Genomic DNA, 21,262 nt, shown 5'->3' with positions numbered 1-21,262 from the left:
AACCAAAGGCAGAGTAAGACTAAAATTCAAGTTCCCTGCTACCCCCTTTGTAAAGTTTCATAATAGCACTGGAAACTAGTAGAATGAGTGAAGGGCAGGGACCTAGGGGAGGCCCCTCAGGCAGGACGTGACTGGCACTTACCAGGTACTACTTTCTCGCACAGTAATGCTCATATGTCACAGTGAAACCCTGATGCTGTGGATTTAATCAAATGGAGTCATAATGCAAAGCCTAACACTCAGGAGAGCAGAACTTTTACTAATTCCCCATAACAGTATTTTTCCTAGTCCTAAGCACCGAACCACCCTGACTGGCATGCACCTGGGTTCAGCAAAAGGCAGGCTGGGGGAGTCGGGGGTGGGGTGAGGAGTAGGAGTATAGTCCATGAAGCTACTCTCCCAGGAGAGCCCTGACCATGGGCCAAACTTAGCCTACAGCTGTATGACTCAAGAAGAAGTTTTGAAACTAAGGTATTTTCTAGAGGAGGAACTAATCTTTAAGTGTATTTTTTGTTCACCCATTTGTTTGAAAAGAATAAGACCATTGCACAGACTGTGGCAATAAAAGGGCGATCACTCATTTCAAAAATGAACCAATGTGAGGGCAGAAGTGCCCTTAGCCCTGGCAGGCAAGGTACCTGCCCTAGACACCCAGTCGAGCCTTCATCTAAGAGCACTGAATCTAGAAATCAGCTCAGGAATCTAGAAATCCATAATGCTTAGGAGATATGACCACCAAGTATGCACTAAACATTTAAGGGTCCCAAATTCTCCTGCCCAAATAGTCAAGGTCTGCCTTGTACTCCTTATTATGTACTCACCCCAATGTCATAATGCAAGGCCTGAGGATTGCTATTTTTAAGGTATAGAGGAAGCTTAGCGGTGAAGGCTGGGGTGGCTGCCTGCATGCTGGATGGCATCAGGACACAAAGAGAAGGGAAAATCTGTGGGCCAGTATCTCCTTTTGCACCATTCCCTAAGCCCTGCAGATGCTAATGATGGTTTTATTTAAGGAGTAGAGATAAATTGGTGCCCTTCCATCCCCACTGCTGAGAAAACTACTCAAGGTTTAAGGACTTTTTTTTTTCTAGATGAAGTGTTTTGTTTTGTTTTTTTATTTTTTAACCAACCAAACATATTTTATATTAAAATACCTTTGATATACAAACTACAATCGCAATGGCTTCCACATTGCAGTGAGAGCATCGGGCACAGCCTGCCCAACTTTTGAGTAGAGCATCCAGTCCTGCCAACTAAGGGATTTGACCAGAAAATCTAAGTATCTGTGGAAATCTATCCTACAGCCACACTCAGTCACCAGCAAGCAGTACTATCCAACTGTTCCCAGCCAGTGGCAGCCCTCCAGACCTCAGAAAATGGAAAGAGCCTCATCCAAATATGCGAGCTCCATCTGCCCATAGATACTACCCAAGTGACCATTCCAGACCCCAAGCTGAGTTGACTAATGAAGGACTGTCCCTGCTGAATCAAACCGATAAAGCCTGGAAGAGGAAGCTACTCACTCAAATACACTAATACCAATGCAAGTAGTCATTGGTATTATGAAGGATCATGAAAACTCAGGTAAACCTACCACAACCGAAGAAAACTAATATAGTGCTAATAACTGGACCTAAATGGAGATTTGTGACTTGTCAGAGTTGAGAATAACCTTTGTCAGATTTGGCTAACTACCAGCATATATACATAGATAACTAAACAAATTAGGGAAAAAATACATGAGAAAAATGAAGTGTGTGGAAACAATAAAAATAAATGAAATACTAACAGAAGTAAACGTAGAAATGAAAGTAATATAATAGCTGGGGAATTTAGTAGCCAGTTCTCGACAATGGATAGATCATACAGAGAACCAGTAAGGAAACAGTAGATATGAACAGCACTTTAGACCAAAAGAATCTAAAGTCTAAGGCCTTGTGTTTTTAAGTATGACCATATTAACACAAGATCTTAGACTCAGCTCAGATGTGGTATGGAGCAAAACAGGCCTTCCCTACAGGGTTGGGAGAACCAACCTTTCTTCCTGTGCTGAGACCGTGCTGTGGGGTAGGCCAACTGATGTGTATAGTAATGAGACATCACTTTTGTAGTTTCTATTAAACCTGAACTGATAAAAAAAAAAGGCAAAACAAATAAAGTAACTACATTTTAGAATAAAAAGTAAAAATAATTACCAACAAAAAAAAAAAAAAAAGTAAGCTATGGCCTAGGAAGAAATATTTGCAAATCACAAGGTACACATACATGAAATCGTTATGTTGTACATTTCAACAATAGTATAACTCAAATTATCTCAATAAGCTGGAAATTCAAAAGAAGTTGTTCAGAATTACATGAATGGAGAATAATGAAGCTAAGATTCTCTTACTCATTCATTCAATGGTTATTGAGTTCCTAGTATGTGCTAGTTGTTATTCTAGAAGCCACGGATACAGATTTGAACACAATGGCCAGGGTGTTCACTGCCCAGATGGAACTTTTCTTCTGGTGGGAAAGAAGCAATGAAGTCAAGAAAGAAGCAACATAATGATAGATGGTTCAGCGTTATAAATAATTAATGAAGGATCTAAGCAGAATCAGCAGAGAGGGTGGATGCTCTCTGAGATAGCATGATCAAGGATCTGTCCAGTTACAAAGCACAGTGCTTTCCATAACCCTTTCCATCCCTCCAGTGTTCCTCTGTACTTTAATGCAACAACCCACTCTGGTTCCACACATTCAACAACTTACTCTAACATTTGCAAAGTTTCCAATTGCCAAAAACGGTCAGATTCTCTTCCTAGGATGCTGCAGAATTCATAAAATGCTTCTTTCCCTCAACAATACCCTGTGCTTATATGAGGGTATTGCATGACCAAAGAGGAAGAATCATAAGAAAATATATTATTAATACATGCTTTGCCTGTTGTGGATGAATTAGCTAAGGCACGATGACCTTCAGGCGGCATGCATCTGCAGGAGTTTCCCCCATGATGGGATTTGAAGGCAGGTAAAGCTCAAAATCTATCTCCTTTCTCCTTCATCCCACCCTCTCAATGCTCTATGGGTGAAAAGAGCAAGGAACACGGTCAATGACCTACTATGAAGTTTAAACCCTTCACTAATTTTGCCACCTTGAAGAAATCACTGTCTAGAGGCTCGCTTTCTGTATCTATAAAGTGGAGGAAATAGCCTGTTTCTGGAAAGGAAATATGAATTGGAATATGTGAATAAAATGTCAAAAACTACTCAAATATTATGAATGTTGGTCCAGTTAAAATTAAAGGTTACTTGGGGAACGTATTGAACTCTGAATGGACAATAATTTTATAGTTAAGCAGAGTATTATCCTTAGAGATAAAAGAGAATATTGAAAAATCAGGAAGAAGCAAATAGAAAGAGCCGCCAAATGGAAATATTGGATATTTAATTATAATTGTTGAAATAAAGACCTTAGTCGACAGACTGCATTTAAGAATGAATACAGCCTAAGAACATATTTGTAGACTGAAATACTGAAACAAGAAATTTTCTTAGCAGGCACTGAGAAAGGATGAAGAGAGAAAGAATGTAAGTTGGGATTGAAGTAGAAGTATAAATCTCCCTCAACGGGATCACAGAAGAAGAAAAAAAGACCCTGAACTGAAAGGACCCAGTGCTGAACAGGAGGGGGAACTTCACATGGAGACACCCCATAATGACATGAAAGGATATCAAAGAAAAGGAGGAACATTCTAAAAGCCTTCAAAGCTAAAAAGCATATTATACAAAGGACCAAAAAAAAAAAATTTAAATCATACTTCATATAAATTATATAAGTATAATCATATAAACAGCTATATTAGGTATAGCTGGGAAAAGTACTGAGTTAATTTCTTCATAGTGTTGAAGAAAAGAGTTACACTAGAATTTCAGAATATACAATATTATTTCAATGTAAGGTCGAAATGTAGACATTTGGGAGCATGCAATGTGTCATAGTAATTACTAACAAGGATTCACTTTGAAAGAACTCCTGAAGGCTGTGTTCCAGTTGTAAGTGAAATTCATTTGGGAGGAAGCAATTAAATCCAGGAAGAAAGGTAAATAAATAAGGGACAAACAGAACTTTTAGTGCAACATTGAAAATTTACATAGGTGAACACATTTTGCATTTTAGTAAACTAGTCCATGAAGTATTTACCATTAAACTAAAAGAATCAACCTCATACAAACCAGTTCTCCAACAGCAAAGAAACAGTTTAATGATTAGAAATCATTAAAAGCAATTGATGTATGATAGGTGTTCTTAGCGAATACTTGTCTTTTTCTGCATAAGCATAAGACTTTTCCTTGGACCACACTTCTAGAAGTGGAAATTCTAAGTTTTAAGATAGTTGCATCTTTACTTGATATAGCTAGATAGATTCTAAAATTCCACAAATCCCTACCTTTGAGCTAAAGTTGAGAATTTCATTGGAGTGGGTTTGAATTTCTACATTCATTTGGGGGTGAATGATGTCGTTACAACACAGAAAGTTCACACTGGTGAACATATTTTATCTTCACTGAGGTCAGTAAGTTTTATAATGTTCTTTGAAAGGCTTATACTTCTTTTGCCATATTTATTCCTATGTACTTTAACACTTAGCAGGTTTTATTGCTGTTGTGAGGGGTGTTTTCCCTTCTGTACAATATTTTTTTTTTTTGTGGGACCCTCACCAGTGGCCGGGGAACGAACTGGCGCTGCAGAGGCTGCGGGCAGCCTCACAGCCCAGCGCTCAACCACTGCGCCACCAGGGAAGGCCCTGTACAATATTTTTTAATTGCTAACAAAGGAAGACAATCAGATTTCTTTTAGGGGATATTTTAAAATGAGGTATAATTGACATACAATAAAATGTACAGATCCTAAGTCTTCAGTTTGTAGGTTCATAACTGTTGACATCTGTATAATTATCAACACAAAGCAGACTGCATCCATCACCACAGAAAGTTCCCCTTTCCAGTCAAGCCCTCACCCCTGAGACAACCATTCTGAGTCTTCTAATACCACACATCCCATGATTTTAGCTTATTTTGTTAAATTTCATTCATAGAACTTTTACTCCTCACATGGCTTGCCATTTTTTCATTGTAAGTTCATCTTTTATTCCCTTGGGACTAACAACTGTTTTGAAAATGTCTACCCTGGAGAGACAAAAGCTTAGACCGTGCTATTCTCTAAGTGAGTTAGAGGAGGAGGGATTTTAAGATGTAAAATCTCAGATATTGCAATATGGATTCAACCCAATCTGCCCATGACCCATTTCCACCACCACCAAGCATTCTTCTGCCCTCCAGAGAACATTTCATCAACTCATTCCCAGGCATGTTCTCAGAAGCACTGACAGCCTCTGATAAAGTAGTCTGGCCTGCTGGAATGGAAGGAAACAGCAGATCGTGGGAGGTTTGGAGGGTGGGGTATACAGGTATATTGTGGCTACTGCCTTTTCACTTTGGCCCTGGGGCTGCCCTGATGCTATCCTGCCACTTCTCCCTGGTCTTCCTGTTTTCATGTCCACAAAGACAGGTGATGGTTCCCATGTAATGTGGGGAAGAGAAAGGACATACTAGAAATCACTCTGCCAGTCATTCCCTTGGGTGTCCTGGGATTCTTCCTCTCCAGGCTGTCAGTTCTCCCACCCTGGATGCAGAAACGCTTTCATCTCCCTAGAGTTCTCATGGTTTTTGTATTAGTTAATGAAAATGGTTGCAATGCAACATCTCTATTGTGGAGTTTAGGGAACAAAGCCAACACTATGCAAATAATAAGCCACACAGGACTCCAGGTATAGCAAAACTATACAATTAAATTTTGTCAAGAGAAGGTTTTCCACATAGATTGTAAGTCAAGGGTATTGATGTCTGTGTGCAGCGCTGGATTGCATGTCAGTTCTTAACTCAGGCTACACAGATTTCCTGACCATTCTCAAACCAAGAGGAATTTCAGAATCAATTTAATTTAATCAAAGCTCACCAGGGGCACTAGAGAGAATATTTGACTACTTTCAACAATTGCTCAAAGGCAGTAAATCCTGGGAGAACTGAATAGTCACAGAAATATAGCTTATAGAGGACGTAGTCCCTGCCCTCATCTAATTCATCTTTTCTCTTCATATATCTTTAAGCTTCCATAGTGCTCTCTGTTCCTTTCCTTCCCTGAAATACCAAATGGTCATCTATTCCAATTTTATTTATTATGTTCCAATTAAAAGATACAGACAATGGTTAGGATAAAAAGTCTTTTGTGAGTTCTTATATCAGAAACGCTACAATCCACTTCCTTCAGTGAATCTGGGTAAACACTAATTCCTCAGAGACTGAGCAAGACACTCCTCATGGCAATAATTATGGAAGTTCTGGGCAGAATCAAGTTCCTTTTTTCTGTCAATGGTAACAACATTACAGAGCCTCCTATGGAAAACAGGAAAAGAGCCATGACTTGAGTCTCCTGGAAATTTGTCCTGCTGGGACATTATTTTCTCCCAAAGAAACAGTATCAGTTCAAAAGCCAAGTCAGTCATAGATAGATGGCTAAACTGTCCCTCATACAAGACCCTTCGTGTAAACACAAAGTCAAAATGTTGTCTTTGTTAATTATATTAATGATGTGACCGAAAATAAATCCTTAACACAGTAACTATCATAAAACTTCCCAAGCCCCTCAACTGTAAAACAAGGACAAGACTATCATCAGTCTGTTGTGAGAAACCAAGACAATGAAAAATGTCCTGATCTGTCAATATTAATTCCCAGCAATGAGCATTTCCTATTTCTCCTCCTTTCTATGGCTCTACCCTTAAGCAGACACACAAAGAGTCCACTATACCATTAGAGAACACTTTCCCTCCAGGTTTTACTTCTATCTCCTTCCCTATTCCCAACCTTGCCAAAAAAACTCATCATATTCATGGGTCTCCCAGTGAGAAAGATCTAAGATACCATCTACGTGACCACAGAAAATAACGTCAACATTAGGAAAAATAGTAGACAAGAACCAATCAAGACTCTTCAGTCCTTTCTTTTCCTTCCAAAGAAGCACTAAAAGTAAACTTCTTTTACCCATCTTTCATATAAAAAAAAAATATCTTGAAAAAATGTGACCACCTACTGACAAATCAAGTATTATCATCTTTCATTTTATAGATGAAACAACTAAGGTTCCTAGAAGCTAAATGACTTACCAAATATCTCACAAGCAAGCAAGTGGCAAAGGGTGAACTAGACTGCAGGTTTTTATATATATATTTTCTGAAGTATTCTTCCCACTCTCCAGCACAGGAGGTTTTTAACCAGATGCTCAAGTATTCTCAATTCATCACAGTCTGCATGCACCAAGTCTGGAGGACAGATTTCCTGAACTTTTATTCTTTTATTACTTCAAATCTCATCCATCATTTTATTATTTCACAACATTTGAAAAACTAACTTTCCTCAATTTCATTGTGGTGGGTTTCAACCAATAGTTGACTTTTTGCCACCCTTTGTTAATTGGCAATTCACCAGACCAGTACAAGATCACCATCTGGTGGTAAAAGCAACTAACTACAGGCTACACAGCACAACTTACACTTTGTCTGCATCCCCTCTGCTCTAGCCCCATGCCCATCCCCCACCCTGGCCGTTGTTTTCAGCAAACTCCCAGAAAAATCATATAAATTTAATCAGAAGTCTACAATTACATAAACCCAAGGTAATTTTGAAATTACTTTTCTATTTCGACATTTGTTAAGTCAATACACTTAGATTCAGGTATAGGTAATGATCTACTGTGCCAGCAGATTGTTCTAGAACTTGATATACAAGGAGGCATAAAGAGAACAGTAGGAATGAACCTTGGGGCGAATAATTGTTGATAGCTACAACTTGAGGAAAGTGCTACACGGCTTCACAAAAGGAGCTCTACAGTCAATCACAGCCGCTCCTTGGGAATCACACAAATACTCCTCAGCCAAAACTTCTAAGGATGCAACTTCAGATTCCACTCACAAAGGATTCACTGAACACCCCATACAGGCTAAAAAAAAAACTAATATGAGGTATTAGATAAGTATTGAACAATCCTCTAGCAAGCTTGCTTTTACCTACCACTCACTATTCTACAGAATCTGTTCTCGTATTAAACAAATGTTTTAAATGCCAAATTCCTATTTACTTTTCACCATAACCTTTAGCACCATTTACCAAGAGTTTCTAAAACCCTTTCTTAAATTCCTTGACTCTCTTTTGTACACCTACCTCTCTCATGTCCCCAGTTTTTAGTATCCCATGCCTCTTTCAGGGGCTATATCCCCCAAAACATCTAGCCTAGGGCTAACTTTTCTTTCCTTTTCATTTTTTCTTGAAAATCTATCACACTTGTGACTTCAACTATCATGAGTATATCTCATTCCCTGACTGTCTTCTAAGCTCTAGTTTCACTTTTTTTAGCTGCCTAGTGGTTATTTCCCACTGGACTATCAGACTCGATTTACCAATTGAAGATCAGCAACTTTACCTCCAAACTCTCCTTGCTAATCATTTCAATCCATCAAGCTCCATATCTGCTGCTCCTTTAACCCCTTCCTTTCCAATGTGCTTTCATCTGATGAGTCCCAGAAGTCATCAATCCTGTGGCTACAGCGAGCTCTACCATCACTGTCTCTCCTCTCCCCGCAGGTCAGGACTCTGATTCAGGCTTCATTATCTTCCATTGACCATGTCTTTCAATCATTACTATAGTCAATTGTCTATTTGTTGAGAACCTATCATGTGCCTGGAATTTACTAGATACTGTGAATACAGCAGGCACTGAACAAGACAGCAGCCTTACTTTTATGGGGCCTTTATTATTGTAGGGGAAGAGAAAACACGTATGAGGTCTGAGGAATGTCATAAAGAAAATCATTCTTAACCTTGTCTCCTTAAGTCAACTGATCTTTATCATCTCAAACCTTTCATTTCTTAGTTATTCTGTCCTCCCATTGTGAGTGACCTGCAGTGAAACTCAGAGAAATTCAAACTTTTGCAGAATTGGTAACAAAAAGGGAAAAAGCAAGGTCTGAATTGTTTCCCTATATCTTAAACTCTTGCTTAACTTTAAAATCATTTTCATAAATTAAGAAACAATGTCTAAGCCTCTGAGGGTGGATGGAGTTAATTAGGCAAAAAATTGTACATGTGCCTTGCCATAGCTAAACAACTGGCTTTTTTTACTAGAGGCAAATTAGTAGTGTACGCCTAAAAGTCTAAATTATGTTTATAGCCATTACTAGGAGGTATTGGCCCAGCAAATTGATGCTTATTGGCCTAAAAAGCAATCAACAAGACTTGTGTTCATATTCTCAGTATTAATTGCTGATTTATAAGACTTCCTATACTTGAGTGGTTCATTTATTCTTTCTTTCACTTAACAAACATTTATAGAACACATACTACCTACCAGACAAGGAGACAGTTCAGGTAGCAAAATATTAAATCATAATTATCCTCAAGAAATTTGGTCTAGCATGACAAGGATTTGTGTAACAGTGAGCTAAGTTACAACAGAAACTCAAAGCTCTGCAGGAAGAAGATGGCCGTAGTCAAGCAAAACTTCACCAAAGAGATGCTCGAGTCAGGGTTTTTTTTTTTTCTTTTAAAGATTTATTTTTTATTTATTTATGCATACAAGAACTGGAGTATAGGCCAGAGGTATGGGGTGGTGAGAGGATTCACCAGAGACAGAGTGGGGAGTAGTACAGGTGGATCTACTGAAATACACTGCTGAGGGGAGCAGCGGGTGAGACAAGAGGTCTGCTGTGCCATGTGGGTTAGCTCCCTGGCCTGGGATCAAATTCAGGCCTCAGTGGCTGCTGATAGCTTGGTAGCACTGAGACTTAACCCCTGAGGCCGTTGCAGTCACTATAAAGAAGGTTATTGCTGAAGGAAAAAGCTGTGCTCTGGGGTGTGGTGCCCTAGGTCACTATCCACCAGGCCAGCTGCCTGTCCATGGCACAGTTACTACTCTAGGTAAGAAAGAGGGAATAAAACAGCTGTCAGACTCGAACAGGAGTGCCCACATGGCTGCCATGTACAAAATTGGCAGGTATCAGTTTTCGCATTTGCTGGTCTGACATGTGATCCACTGACTGATGGCCATAAGGGACAGTCAGACAGACACACAGATCTGCTCCAAAAGCAAAAATTACCGGAAAGCTTTCCGACAATGGCTTCCCCATAACTATTTCACAATTCCCCCAAATAAATGAACACGCCATTGGTGTGCCCAGTGTCCCCAAGGCAGCAATGAGTTTATTTAAAAAAAAAAAAAAACTAGTTCTGCCTGCTGGTTTGTGTTATCTAATGTTTGACTGTTTATGGTGTTAATTCAACAGCAAGTGGACAGTTAAATTTGGCAGAGAACATGTGTTAATGTGAAAATATTACTTTAGAAAGCACTTTCTGGTACTATTTTTATTGGAGGAAGTTGAAGATATGGGTTTCATGGACCACATCCTGGGGCAAGGAATGAATCACTCTTACTGGAAAAGTCCCTAAAGCAATTTAACAACAGGTTAAATAATGCTAATAATATCCATGTAAACTAGACCCTCCCAGAAGAAAGGGTGTTCAGCCTTTCCATTCTGATTTTTCATGATTACCATTTCATGTACAGGCTCATGACCTTCCACAAAACACACATTGAGGAAATGCTGACTTAGATACTATAGCTTAAAAATCCATATTAGTGGAAGAAACAAATGCATGTTACTAAGTAAAAAGATAATTTGAAAAAGTTGTCTTTGATTCCAACTATGACAGTCTGGAAAAACCAAAACTATGGAGACAATGGAAAAGATCAGTGATTGCCAGAGATGAACAGTTAGGGAGCAATGAGCAAGCAGAGCACAGAGGACTTATAAGGGAGCAAAACTATTTTGTATGATACTGTAAGGATACTATATGGCATCGCACACTTGTCCAAAGCCATACAATGTACAAGACCAAGAGCAAATCCTCAATATAAACTTTGGGTGGATCCAATGAATTTTGGGTGACAATGATTGTCAATGTAGGTTACTGAGTATAATAAACACGCCTCTCCAGTTGGGGGATATTCACAGTATGGAAGGCTGTGGGTATGGGGGGTGGTCAGAGAATATATGGGAACTTTCTTTCTGCTAAATTTTGCTATGATGCAGTACTTTTTAAGACATCATATTTTATAAAAGAAATCCACAAAACTAGAGAAACAGCTTCTCGCTGAACTGTGATCCCTAAGGTCCCTTCTCTGTATATTGAAAATTGTTGACAGAGTCCTGTACTTTGGCAATGTGGTAAAAACAGAAGTCGATATCTTGATTCCCAAAAACAAAATGCTTGCAGCCTGGCTGGAAAGGTGGGGGGGGGGGGGGTTAGGTAAAAATTGATGTGAAACAATCAAATGTATCTTTACTGGGTGTACCTCATATGCCAGGCTTAGGTATTTAGTAATGGTATTTAGTAATGAAGTAATGAATTGTGGTCATATTGTTCATGGAACTGACAGTCTAGGTAGAGAGGAAACTATTACATCAACAAAACATGAGAACTTGCGTTATCTAGCCTAATAAAAACAGCCAAATCTAGAATCTTTTCAAGAAGACTTTTTTGACGAAATGATATTTGAGAGGAAATATAAGATACCAATCAATCCACTGAAAAGTTAAGGAAACAAAAGTCTAGGCAGTTGTGTTCCTGAGGTAGAACTTTCAGAACTGAACGCTGCCCTTGCAAAATGGAAAGTGTGTGAGAGGAGAATGAAGAAGTGGGCAGGGCACAGCATGCAGGGCCTGAGGACAGGTCAAGGAGTTCATCTCTCATCTCAATGGAAATGAGAAAGCTTTGAAGGGTTTTAGGCAGGGAGGTGTCATCAGCATAACATTTTAATTGCATAGGATGCAGGGAATCACTCTGTCATCAAGTTTGCTGATTGATTTACCAGTAAAAAGGAAATCCTGAGAAAGAGGCATTTGGGTTGAAATTGAAGTGTAACTTCAGTTAAAAGTTCCAGATTGGCAGGTGTTGGAAATGGAGGACATATATTAGGAGACCAATTTCAGCAAATTGCAGTAGAGCAGTACCTGTCTGTGTACATGGTAGGGGAGAGGGGTCATGATTTCCATCAGAGTTATCTTGTAGCAGCATGAGAAGATACTGTGAAGAGAAAGGACAAACTGAAGGCCGCACTGTCCTCAGCATCAGGGTATCTTTTTTTCTGAAACCAGAGTCTCTGCTATGAAACACAATTTTTTCTGAGAGCTCTACACCATCAGTAGTCACCCACAAATGCCTTGGCAGGAAACAGTCCATAGTTAAAATCAAGATCGGCCCCAAGTGAATGGAATCACAAGGGAGAAAGCAGTGGCACTTTGGACTGGACTCCCCTCTCTGCATTATTTTCTTGTCAATGCTCAACCAGGAACCAGCAGATTCCTTCTAGAGCCTGCTTTCACAATCTAGCTGTGTGACTTTGAGTAAATCACTTCACTGAGCCCTTTTCTTCTTCATCTGTCACTAGTGAAAGTTGAACTACAAGCTCCCGAAGATCCTTCTCCATTATAACTTCAATTCTGTTTCTGTTAACCAAAGGAAAGCCCATCCTTGAGAATCCTCACATAGAAGTGGAGCTAGAGGGGGAGAAGGCTAGGGTAAGGGGGGGAGGGAAGGGTTCTGTATTTTCACCTGCTTAGTTCGAAGCAGCCTTGTGACTGCCTGTGTCCCTGGCGGTAAGGACCATGCAGTTGCTGCTAGAACACCCAGCGCAGAAGCCTTCCGCCCCAGGCTTCCTGACACCTGGTTCATTTCTAATCCTCCAAGCAAGTTCCTGACATGCAGTTCTGCCCTATACTACCAAGATGGGGAGAGCCCCCCACTGGAAAGCAGGTTTGGAATGCCTGCTTCCCAGGGGCCACTGTTGATAATCAGAGGATGAGATTGCTTTTGAAAATATCCGAAGTCTAGCTTTTCTAGATTAAAAGTTCTCCTATTTCATTTAGTGATTTTTTTTTTTTTTCCAAATGGGTTTCCATTTTGAAACACAATGTTCTCATATGTTAAAAAAGAATAGATGAGGTCATCTGCTCCAGATGGCCCTGGAGGCGGGCCTCTAGGGGGAAGCGCTAAAGCCCGGAGCTGGCACTGAGAGATTCCTCTGGAACCTGTTTGCAGTTATCAAATGCCATCTACGCTAAAACAGGTGAGGCATACCAAAGAGTTGCTCAGACAGAAAAAAAAAAAAAAAAAACCTATTTGGTTTGGTGGAAGAGCCAGAGGCAGATGAGTGGTGTTTTAAAGCCATCAAGTGACAGCAAGAGGTCTCCCCCCACCCCCGCCTCAGATTGACCCTGCTGATGGTCCCCTCTGTGCACAGCCAAGCAGAGGAGTGACAAGGATTCCAGTCACTTCTCACACAGCCATCCAGGGAGTCACAGCTCCAGCCCCGAACTGGTGTGGTGTTTTGTTTTGTTTTTTAATTCTTTCCTCACCCCATTTCTTTTTTCTCTTCTCACAGTTTATTGATTTGTCAGTCACTTACTAAATGGTTAAATCAAATCCATACTCGCTTTCTCTGGATATCCACAAGCAGGAAATGCTTATGTGTGATCTTACAGGAAAAAGTTTTATTTGTTTTTAAAAGTATTGAGAATCAGATTAAGACAATCACCTTCTGAGAATCCAGGGATTTGAGTTTAAGAGATATTTATAAAGCTTCATAAGCCAGGTTGGACCCCTGCCTAATCTGCCCAAGCAAATGGCACCTCTCCTGTCCTTCACAGGGTGCCTGGAAGCTTCACCAGCCAAGTCCAAGGTGAATATCTGCGTTGGAAAATATAGCATTTCTGACCTAATTTTTATTTTTTTATTTTTTTTTTTTTTAGGTAAATGTAATCCAACTCAGGACCTGTTTGAATGAGGAATTTTTTAATGCTCAGGGTATTTTCTTCTATTTTAATGCTCAGGGTATTTTCTTCTATTTTTAGACGTCTAATTCTATAGATTCTTTTTCTAACCTCTTCTAGGCATGCTAAGTGCTGGTAAATTAAAACACTTGCAAAAATAATGCTGTGGGAAAAATTCTTCAGAACACAGAAATCCTGAGTTCGTTTTGGTGGAGGCCAGGAGCATTTCTGTAGATAAGGTTTGTATATATTAATAGTTGTTGAAACTGGGTGATGGATACATAGAGATTCACTGTACTGTTCTTTTTTCATTTCATGTCTGCTTAAAAATGTGCATGTTTTTAAAATAGAATGAATTTGGTAACTGTAAAATGTACCCACATCATATTTTTGAGATACATTTCCTAATTCCATTAAAAAAAAAAAACTTGATAACTGGATAGATCAAGGATTGGAAAATTATGGCTTGTGGGGCCAGTCTAGCCTACATCCTGTTTTTGTAAACCAAGTTTTATTAGAACACAGACAGGCTCTTTCAGTATGTGTTAGTTACTTCTGGGTGTTTTTGTGTAATAGTCATGTTAAGTAGCTACAACAGAACTACTCTGGCCTCTGTAGAAAAATTTTGCTGGCCCTTTATTGATAGAGACTTGTATATACCACCTTTGACAGGTATGTGCTGGGAAGACTACAAGTACCTCATTCTAATCCTAATCCCTCAACCAAAACCATGATGCTGGGTGTCCAACAAGAACAGAACAGCTAGTCAGGCCTGACCCACAGAACTTTCCATGATGATGAAAATGTACAGCAGCTACAAACCACATGTGATTATTGGGCATTTAAAATGTTGTGAAATGGGCCTTCCTGGTTGCGCAAGGTGTTAAGCACCACACTATGAAGTAATCCACAGCCTCTACAGAACAAATTCGATCCCCAGCTGGCCAGGGAGAAACCCACATGGCGCAGCAGACCCCTCCTGTCTCGCCCACTGCTCCCCTCAGCAGTGTATTTCAGTCAGTCTGCCTGTTCTGAGCCCCACTCTGTCTCTGGTAGATCCTCTCACCACCTCCCCCACATCTCTGGTCTGTACCCCAGCCCTTGTATGTATAAGCAGATGAATCTTAAAATAAATAAATAAATAAATAAAATGTGGTGAAATGCTCTTGATGGAATTAGAGAGAGTGAGGAAGAAAAATCAGGGGGTAAGGAATAGCAGAAGAAAGATACCAAGACTAATCTGAATACAGGCAAACACTGTAGAAGACATCAAAGACCCAAAGCACCAGGAAAAGGAAGAAGGGAGAGGAAGAGAATCAGTGTAGAATTCAGTAACTATTTATTGAGTGGTGACAGCCAAGCTAGGTGCTGTGCTGTGGAAAGCAGGTGACGAGTGTCTAGCCCCTGGCAAGTCTCCATAAAGGAGAAAGACTAGTAAGCAGGAAATTACAACACGGCACAGTGACTTTGAGGGAGAAGGGGAAGTTTGGGAGGCAGGGCCTCTAACCCTGCACTGAGGCATCAGGGAAGTCTTCCTAGCAGACGTGGCTTTTTTTTTTTTTAAAAAAAAAGACTGCATTTTTTTTTTTTAAAGATTTATTTATTTATTTATTTATTTATTTATACAAGAACCGGGATACAGGCCAGATGTGCAGGAGGGTGAGAGGATTCACCAGAGACAGAGAAGGGAACAGAACAGGCAGGCTGATGAAACACACTGCCGAGGGGAGCAGCGGGCGAGACTGGAGAGGTCTGCCACGCCATGTGGGACCCTCTCTGGCAGGCTGGGATCGAACTGGCACTGCAGAGGCTACAGGCAGCTCCACAGCGCTCAAATGCCTGCGCCACCAGGGGAGGCCCAGAAGTAGCATCTTGACCAAAACCTAGAGAATGAGTGGATTGTATCTAACTGGGAGAAGGGGAAAATATTCCAGGCAGTCACTGCAGTATATACAAAGGCCAAGGACCAAAAATATGCCTCATCCATTAGGTTAGGTACAATATGTTCACCTGGGATGGTTCTGGTTTGTTCTTATTCTCCAGGTAATTAACAATAACTAATTATCAGTAGAAATACTCAAAATATTATCCCCATTTGGGATGTTATATGGTCTCTATGCTCTGGCAGAACTTGGAAGAAAAAGGAACCGGAAGAGAAAAAAACAGTGGCCACCTCCACCAACCCAGACTTCTCAGGCCCATTTTCTGTTACAACAGGAATCTATACTGAGTCTGCAGGACCTGGTGGTGATACAAGGGTGCTCTGGAAGGACAGAACAGCAGAATAATGGTCAAATTATGGTCGCACTAGAAATAAATGGGAAAAATAAGACTAAAGGAAAAGGCGAGTATTTCTGAAAGCCTGAACAGAGTAGTACAGTTAAACCCGATTCCCCCAGAAAGTGGTTTCAAAATGCCTCCAGGCAAAATTAGAAACTGGACTACTATCGACCAGTTAGCACAGAATCTTGACCCTTCATCTAAATTATTTGGAGCAAAAGTAAGGGGAATTTAATTTTAGAAAATGGGCAAAGAAAGTCAGATCTAGACTCCCTCCCCCAACAAACACCGCACAGGTAGAAAAGCCAGAGGAGAGAAGTTGTTCCTAAAATCTTCTGTTGCCATCACAACAGAAGAGAACATGACCTCTTTATTACTGGGGCAGGCAATTATGTGAGTGCTCTCGGAAACCGAAGCCCTTTTGTGAGTTGGAGCTGATGGAACAATAATGAAAGAAAGACAATTTTTTTATCACCAGAAAATAAGTGTTAGTTTTCAAACAACATTTAGCCATCTCTATGCCTGGCTGACACTTTTCCGTGACCACCAAAGGGCTTGGGAAAAGAAGTATCACTCTGTTCAAGATGAGGGAGACCTGGCCTTGACCCCAGGTTTCTGGTGGGTAAAGTGGCCCTGAAGCGACTGACATAGGACACACTGGGAATGTCCTGGATCATTGGTTCCAGTTAATTGGTTTCTGGCTCCCCAGAAGACATGAAGTCAACAAATCTTGCCTTCAGGACCTTCACTTGCCTTCCTGAACTCTGTAGCATTACCCTTCCCATCCCAGTTTCATAGTGCCTATAGGTTCTGTTGTGCCACAAATGTGGAGTTCCCAAGCGATGTCCAGAATCACTGGGAAAGTGTTATTCCCATGGTGGGTGCCACCAACTGCGATCATCCTCCTCAGCCACTGGTCTTGACCTGCCTGCTTTGATGTGTGCCCACATTCCCAGGACAGATTTGGAGTTGGGTGAACTTGACAGAGAAATCTTAATTAGCCAAAATTGTCAAAGCAGATATTCTCACTCGGTTAATTTTATTATGTAGTAAACAAAGGATCCAGACCAACGTCAGAACTGCAGGGGGCTGCAGCATAGTGAGGATACTAGAGGAAGACCCAAATCACCTACTGTTTATACCGAATATCCACTGAAGCTTATAGCATTAGTAGCTCAAAAATAGTCTGGAAATCATCTTCTCCAGTCCATGTGCTGTAAGATAAAAAAGACACCTAAGGAGATTTTTACCCAAATTCACATCATTCATTGTAACAACCTGTGTTACAATAGGAATGCCATGTAAGAAGGCAGAGATGGCTCCACCTTGAGCTTTTTGTGATGATCGGCAGGATCTTTTACTTGCCTTAGATGCATAGATATTTTTCTAATACTTGGTCTCCAATGTGCAGTCAGGAAAGGAATCTGGTGTTGAGATGGAATGCTGGCTAAAGACAAATCAAAGCTTATTTGGGAGAAATTTCAGATAACCTAGACCATTGCACTGAAGTGCAAGCACAAGGGGTTAGTCCAAATGGACCCCCAGGAGGTGTTGGAACAACTCATCCCCCTGCAGGCCCCACAGAAGGATATTGGGTCATTCATTTCAGCATCTCAAGAATTTTTCTACTTGGGTGAGTTATATTTTCTGAGAGGCTGAAAGACTTATGAAAAAAAGAATATTGATTCTGGTCTCTTATTCTTGGTCAGTCCAAGAAAAAGACAATTGTTCTTGTTATATCTAACAAGTAAGGTGTAGCCAATAAAATCACCAGTTAGATAGACTTCATGCAACAACAAACATTCAGAATTTGCTGTTGCATTGCAATTTCAACTAGGATCACTATTGGAAATGAAAGTGGAAAATTAGGAATAGACCACTGAAAGGGAAAAAATAGGGTTCTGTTTTCTAGATTTTGCTAAGACTTCACAACTCAGAAGCGAGACTTTGAAGCGAGACTAACCCATTTTTCTGCTTAGGAATAGATGCTTATACTAAAGTACCCTGTGGACATGCCATCCCAGGTATTACGTTAGTTGGTGTAAAACCTACAAAACCATGACTAATCCAGAGGACTCCCTGAAGAGAAGTCACAGTTAAAGAGAGATAGTGCAATAAAACAAAATGTATTTTCAAAATAACTGTGTTTATCAAATACTGTGAATGGGGATGAATCTCTTGAAAGGTCCTCTCCTTCCCCATCATCTGCAGTTCAAACAGTACCTCTCAAATCTTAACCTTTCAAAAATCTCATCCCTACCTCCATTACTCATCTTGTTTCCCTCATCACTGTACCCGCTACCCAACCATAGCACAAAAATCTATAAAATCTAACCAGCAATTGGGGTCAGGAGAGGAGAAGAAGAACAATGTTTCAGAAAAAGCCAGAGAAGAAACTGAACAAGCCAAGCCAGAACTCCCATCTCCCCACCTTTAGCAGAATAAATGCAAGAAAGGCTGGACTATATTGAATAGTTTGACCCATCATGAGAGATAGGTATTTACTAAACATTTTAAGTGAGCTGTTAAAGGATAATTTTGCAAAGGAATAAGCACACTATTCATACAAATACAAGATGGACCAGTATGAAAAGTTTTATTTAACTTATTTAATGAAGAAGTCTGAGATGTTAAATGTTGAGGAGAATCAAAGACAATCAAAAATGCTGAAATGGCTCAAATTCTGACAATGAAAAATGTGTTCCCTGAAGAAGATAAAGTCCAGAAGGAGGCACTGTACAATATCTAGTAATTCATTGATGGGACCCCATCAATGTTTTTGCCCATTTCAAAGTTGTTTCTCAATTATTCCTAACAAGGTCTAGCATTTTACATTGACAAGGGCCCTGCTGTCCATGCCTGGCACCTACCAAAAGCTCCTTTCTGTGGCACTTGCCCAATTTCTGTGCCAAAATGACCAATCCAGATGATGAAAGAGTGGACTCATATCTTGGACAAATTCGCTAATATTCTAGATGCTCTGCAGTCTATGTTACCCAAAAAAAGCAGGAAAGAATCTCGCTCCCTGAACTTTATGTACATTTCACTTAATAAGTCCTAAGAGCAAATGCCTTTGACCACTGTAGATATATTATGATCTCGGCAATGTAATTCACCCCATCAATATTTGTTACTCTATCTTCCCAGTATCTAGGTATTATTCTATGGGGACTGAAGTGGAGAATGGCCTGAGTGTCCACTGCTGGCTATACTCAAGCTCAGCACCCCATTTCAGCTGGAAGACTCCAACCCTGGCTGATAGGACTCAATGTACTCCTTCCCTGCTTCCCTTTTTTCGCCTTTCCCTCCCAAGAAGTTCTTTCCCAGATGGCCCCTGGCCCCCATGCATAGATTATTAGCAAGGACAACCCACCATTTCCTGGGACTCATTCAAATCCTAAGATCAGAACAATTTCACCTTAAGCAGTAAGAGTCCTACTACTTCGGCATGTCTTCCTAGAGAGAGACAGCACAATGCAGCAGGGTGCTCAGCTTCAGGCTCAAATACCAGGATTCTAATCCCAGATCTGTTATTATCTATAAAATCAGATTAATAACATCGACCTTTGAGGACTGCTACGAGAATAAAAATGAAATAGTGTATGTGAAATACTCAAAGGTATTTATTTTTATTTTTCATTATCATGATGGTAACTCTAGGGGCTGTAGCTGCCCTGGCTTTGTTCCCATCATTATCATTTATCAGTTGCATTCTGCATCTCATCTCCATAAATGGCCTCTCATCTCTCCTCCCAGGTGGTTCAGGTATATATTTCCCATCTCGCCTTGCTCTACACTCAATGCCTCCCACTTCTCTCACAGCTGAATATGTATACACAGCCCTAATGACTCACCAGCCATATCATATACCTGCCTGCCTCACTCTCAGCAGTTATGCATCCGTAAGAAGAACGGTTGTGCCCACTCCTGCTACCTAAGGCTCAGTGCATCTGGTCCCTGAGTCATTGCAATTGCCTTGATTTTTAATGGAAGTTTGTCAAAATCCTCATAAAGTGTTCATATGCAATTCCGTTATCAAGAGGCTTGTCTAGAAATGACAATGGTAATGAAAAATATTGACTAGAACAGCAAAGCTCAATTTTTTAGCAGTCAAAATTATAACTTTTCATTAAATTGAGGCCCCAGAGAGGGAAAAAAAAAGATAATTAAACAGACTTCTGATGAAAAATTACAGATAATATCTCCCTGTTCATCTTCCTGCTCAAAGTAATCAGAGGAGCCGGCACTCAGAGAAGTGAGCATGATGTGCAGAAATAGGGGGGAACTGCCTCCATGGGGCATTTGAAGTGTCATCTCTTCCCACAATCACGGCCTCCTCACCACTCCCAGGAGGCAGCATCTAAATTGGTGTCAGAGTAGCATACAGCACTATCTGACCTCTAGGAGAGATGCAGGAAGGTCAACAGCAACAAATAGAACCCTGTGGAAGAAGCTCCAGAAGGCAATGTCCAGACCTGCAGAGCCCACTACTTACTATTCAATTCAAAATCCACAAGAACAGGCTATTGTCTACTGCGTCAACTCCTAACTGCTTAGGTTGGCACTCAAGGGCCTTTCCAGGGCAGCACAGGCCTACTTTCCCCATTTGCGCCCCACTGCTGCCTACCATCACCTTTCCTACCGCTTCACCAGTTCCTTTCCCACCCCAGACCCTCCCTGGCCCCACCTCTGCTTTGTGCATGCTGTACCCAAAATTGCCCTTTGTAAACTTCAATTATGCTTATTTATTTATTTATACAAGCACTGGGTACAGTCAGAAGTGCAGGAGGGTGAGAGAATTGTAAACTTCAATTACGCCTTGTTTCTCCAAGTTCTTATTGGGTTGATGACTTTATTTCTTCAAGTTCTGTTACTACCTCTCTTAATTAGGCTGTGCATTCATGGAAAGCTGGGATGGGAACAGTTACATTATGTGCATCCCATAGTCCCTATCACCAGGCTGAATTCACAGTAAATATTCAGTAAATGTCACTGAGCAATCAAGAAGATTCTGGGTAAACTGTTAAATATAAATGAATAAATGAATATATTTTATGGCA

This window comes from Talpa europaea (genome assembly GCF_964194135.1).
Source record: "Talpa europaea genome assembly, chromosome: 6".
NCBI classification, from domain to species: domain Eukaryota; kingdom Metazoa; phylum Chordata; class Mammalia; order Eulipotyphla; family Talpidae; genus Talpa; species Talpa europaea.
This window is presented reverse-complemented; position numbering follows the sequence as displayed.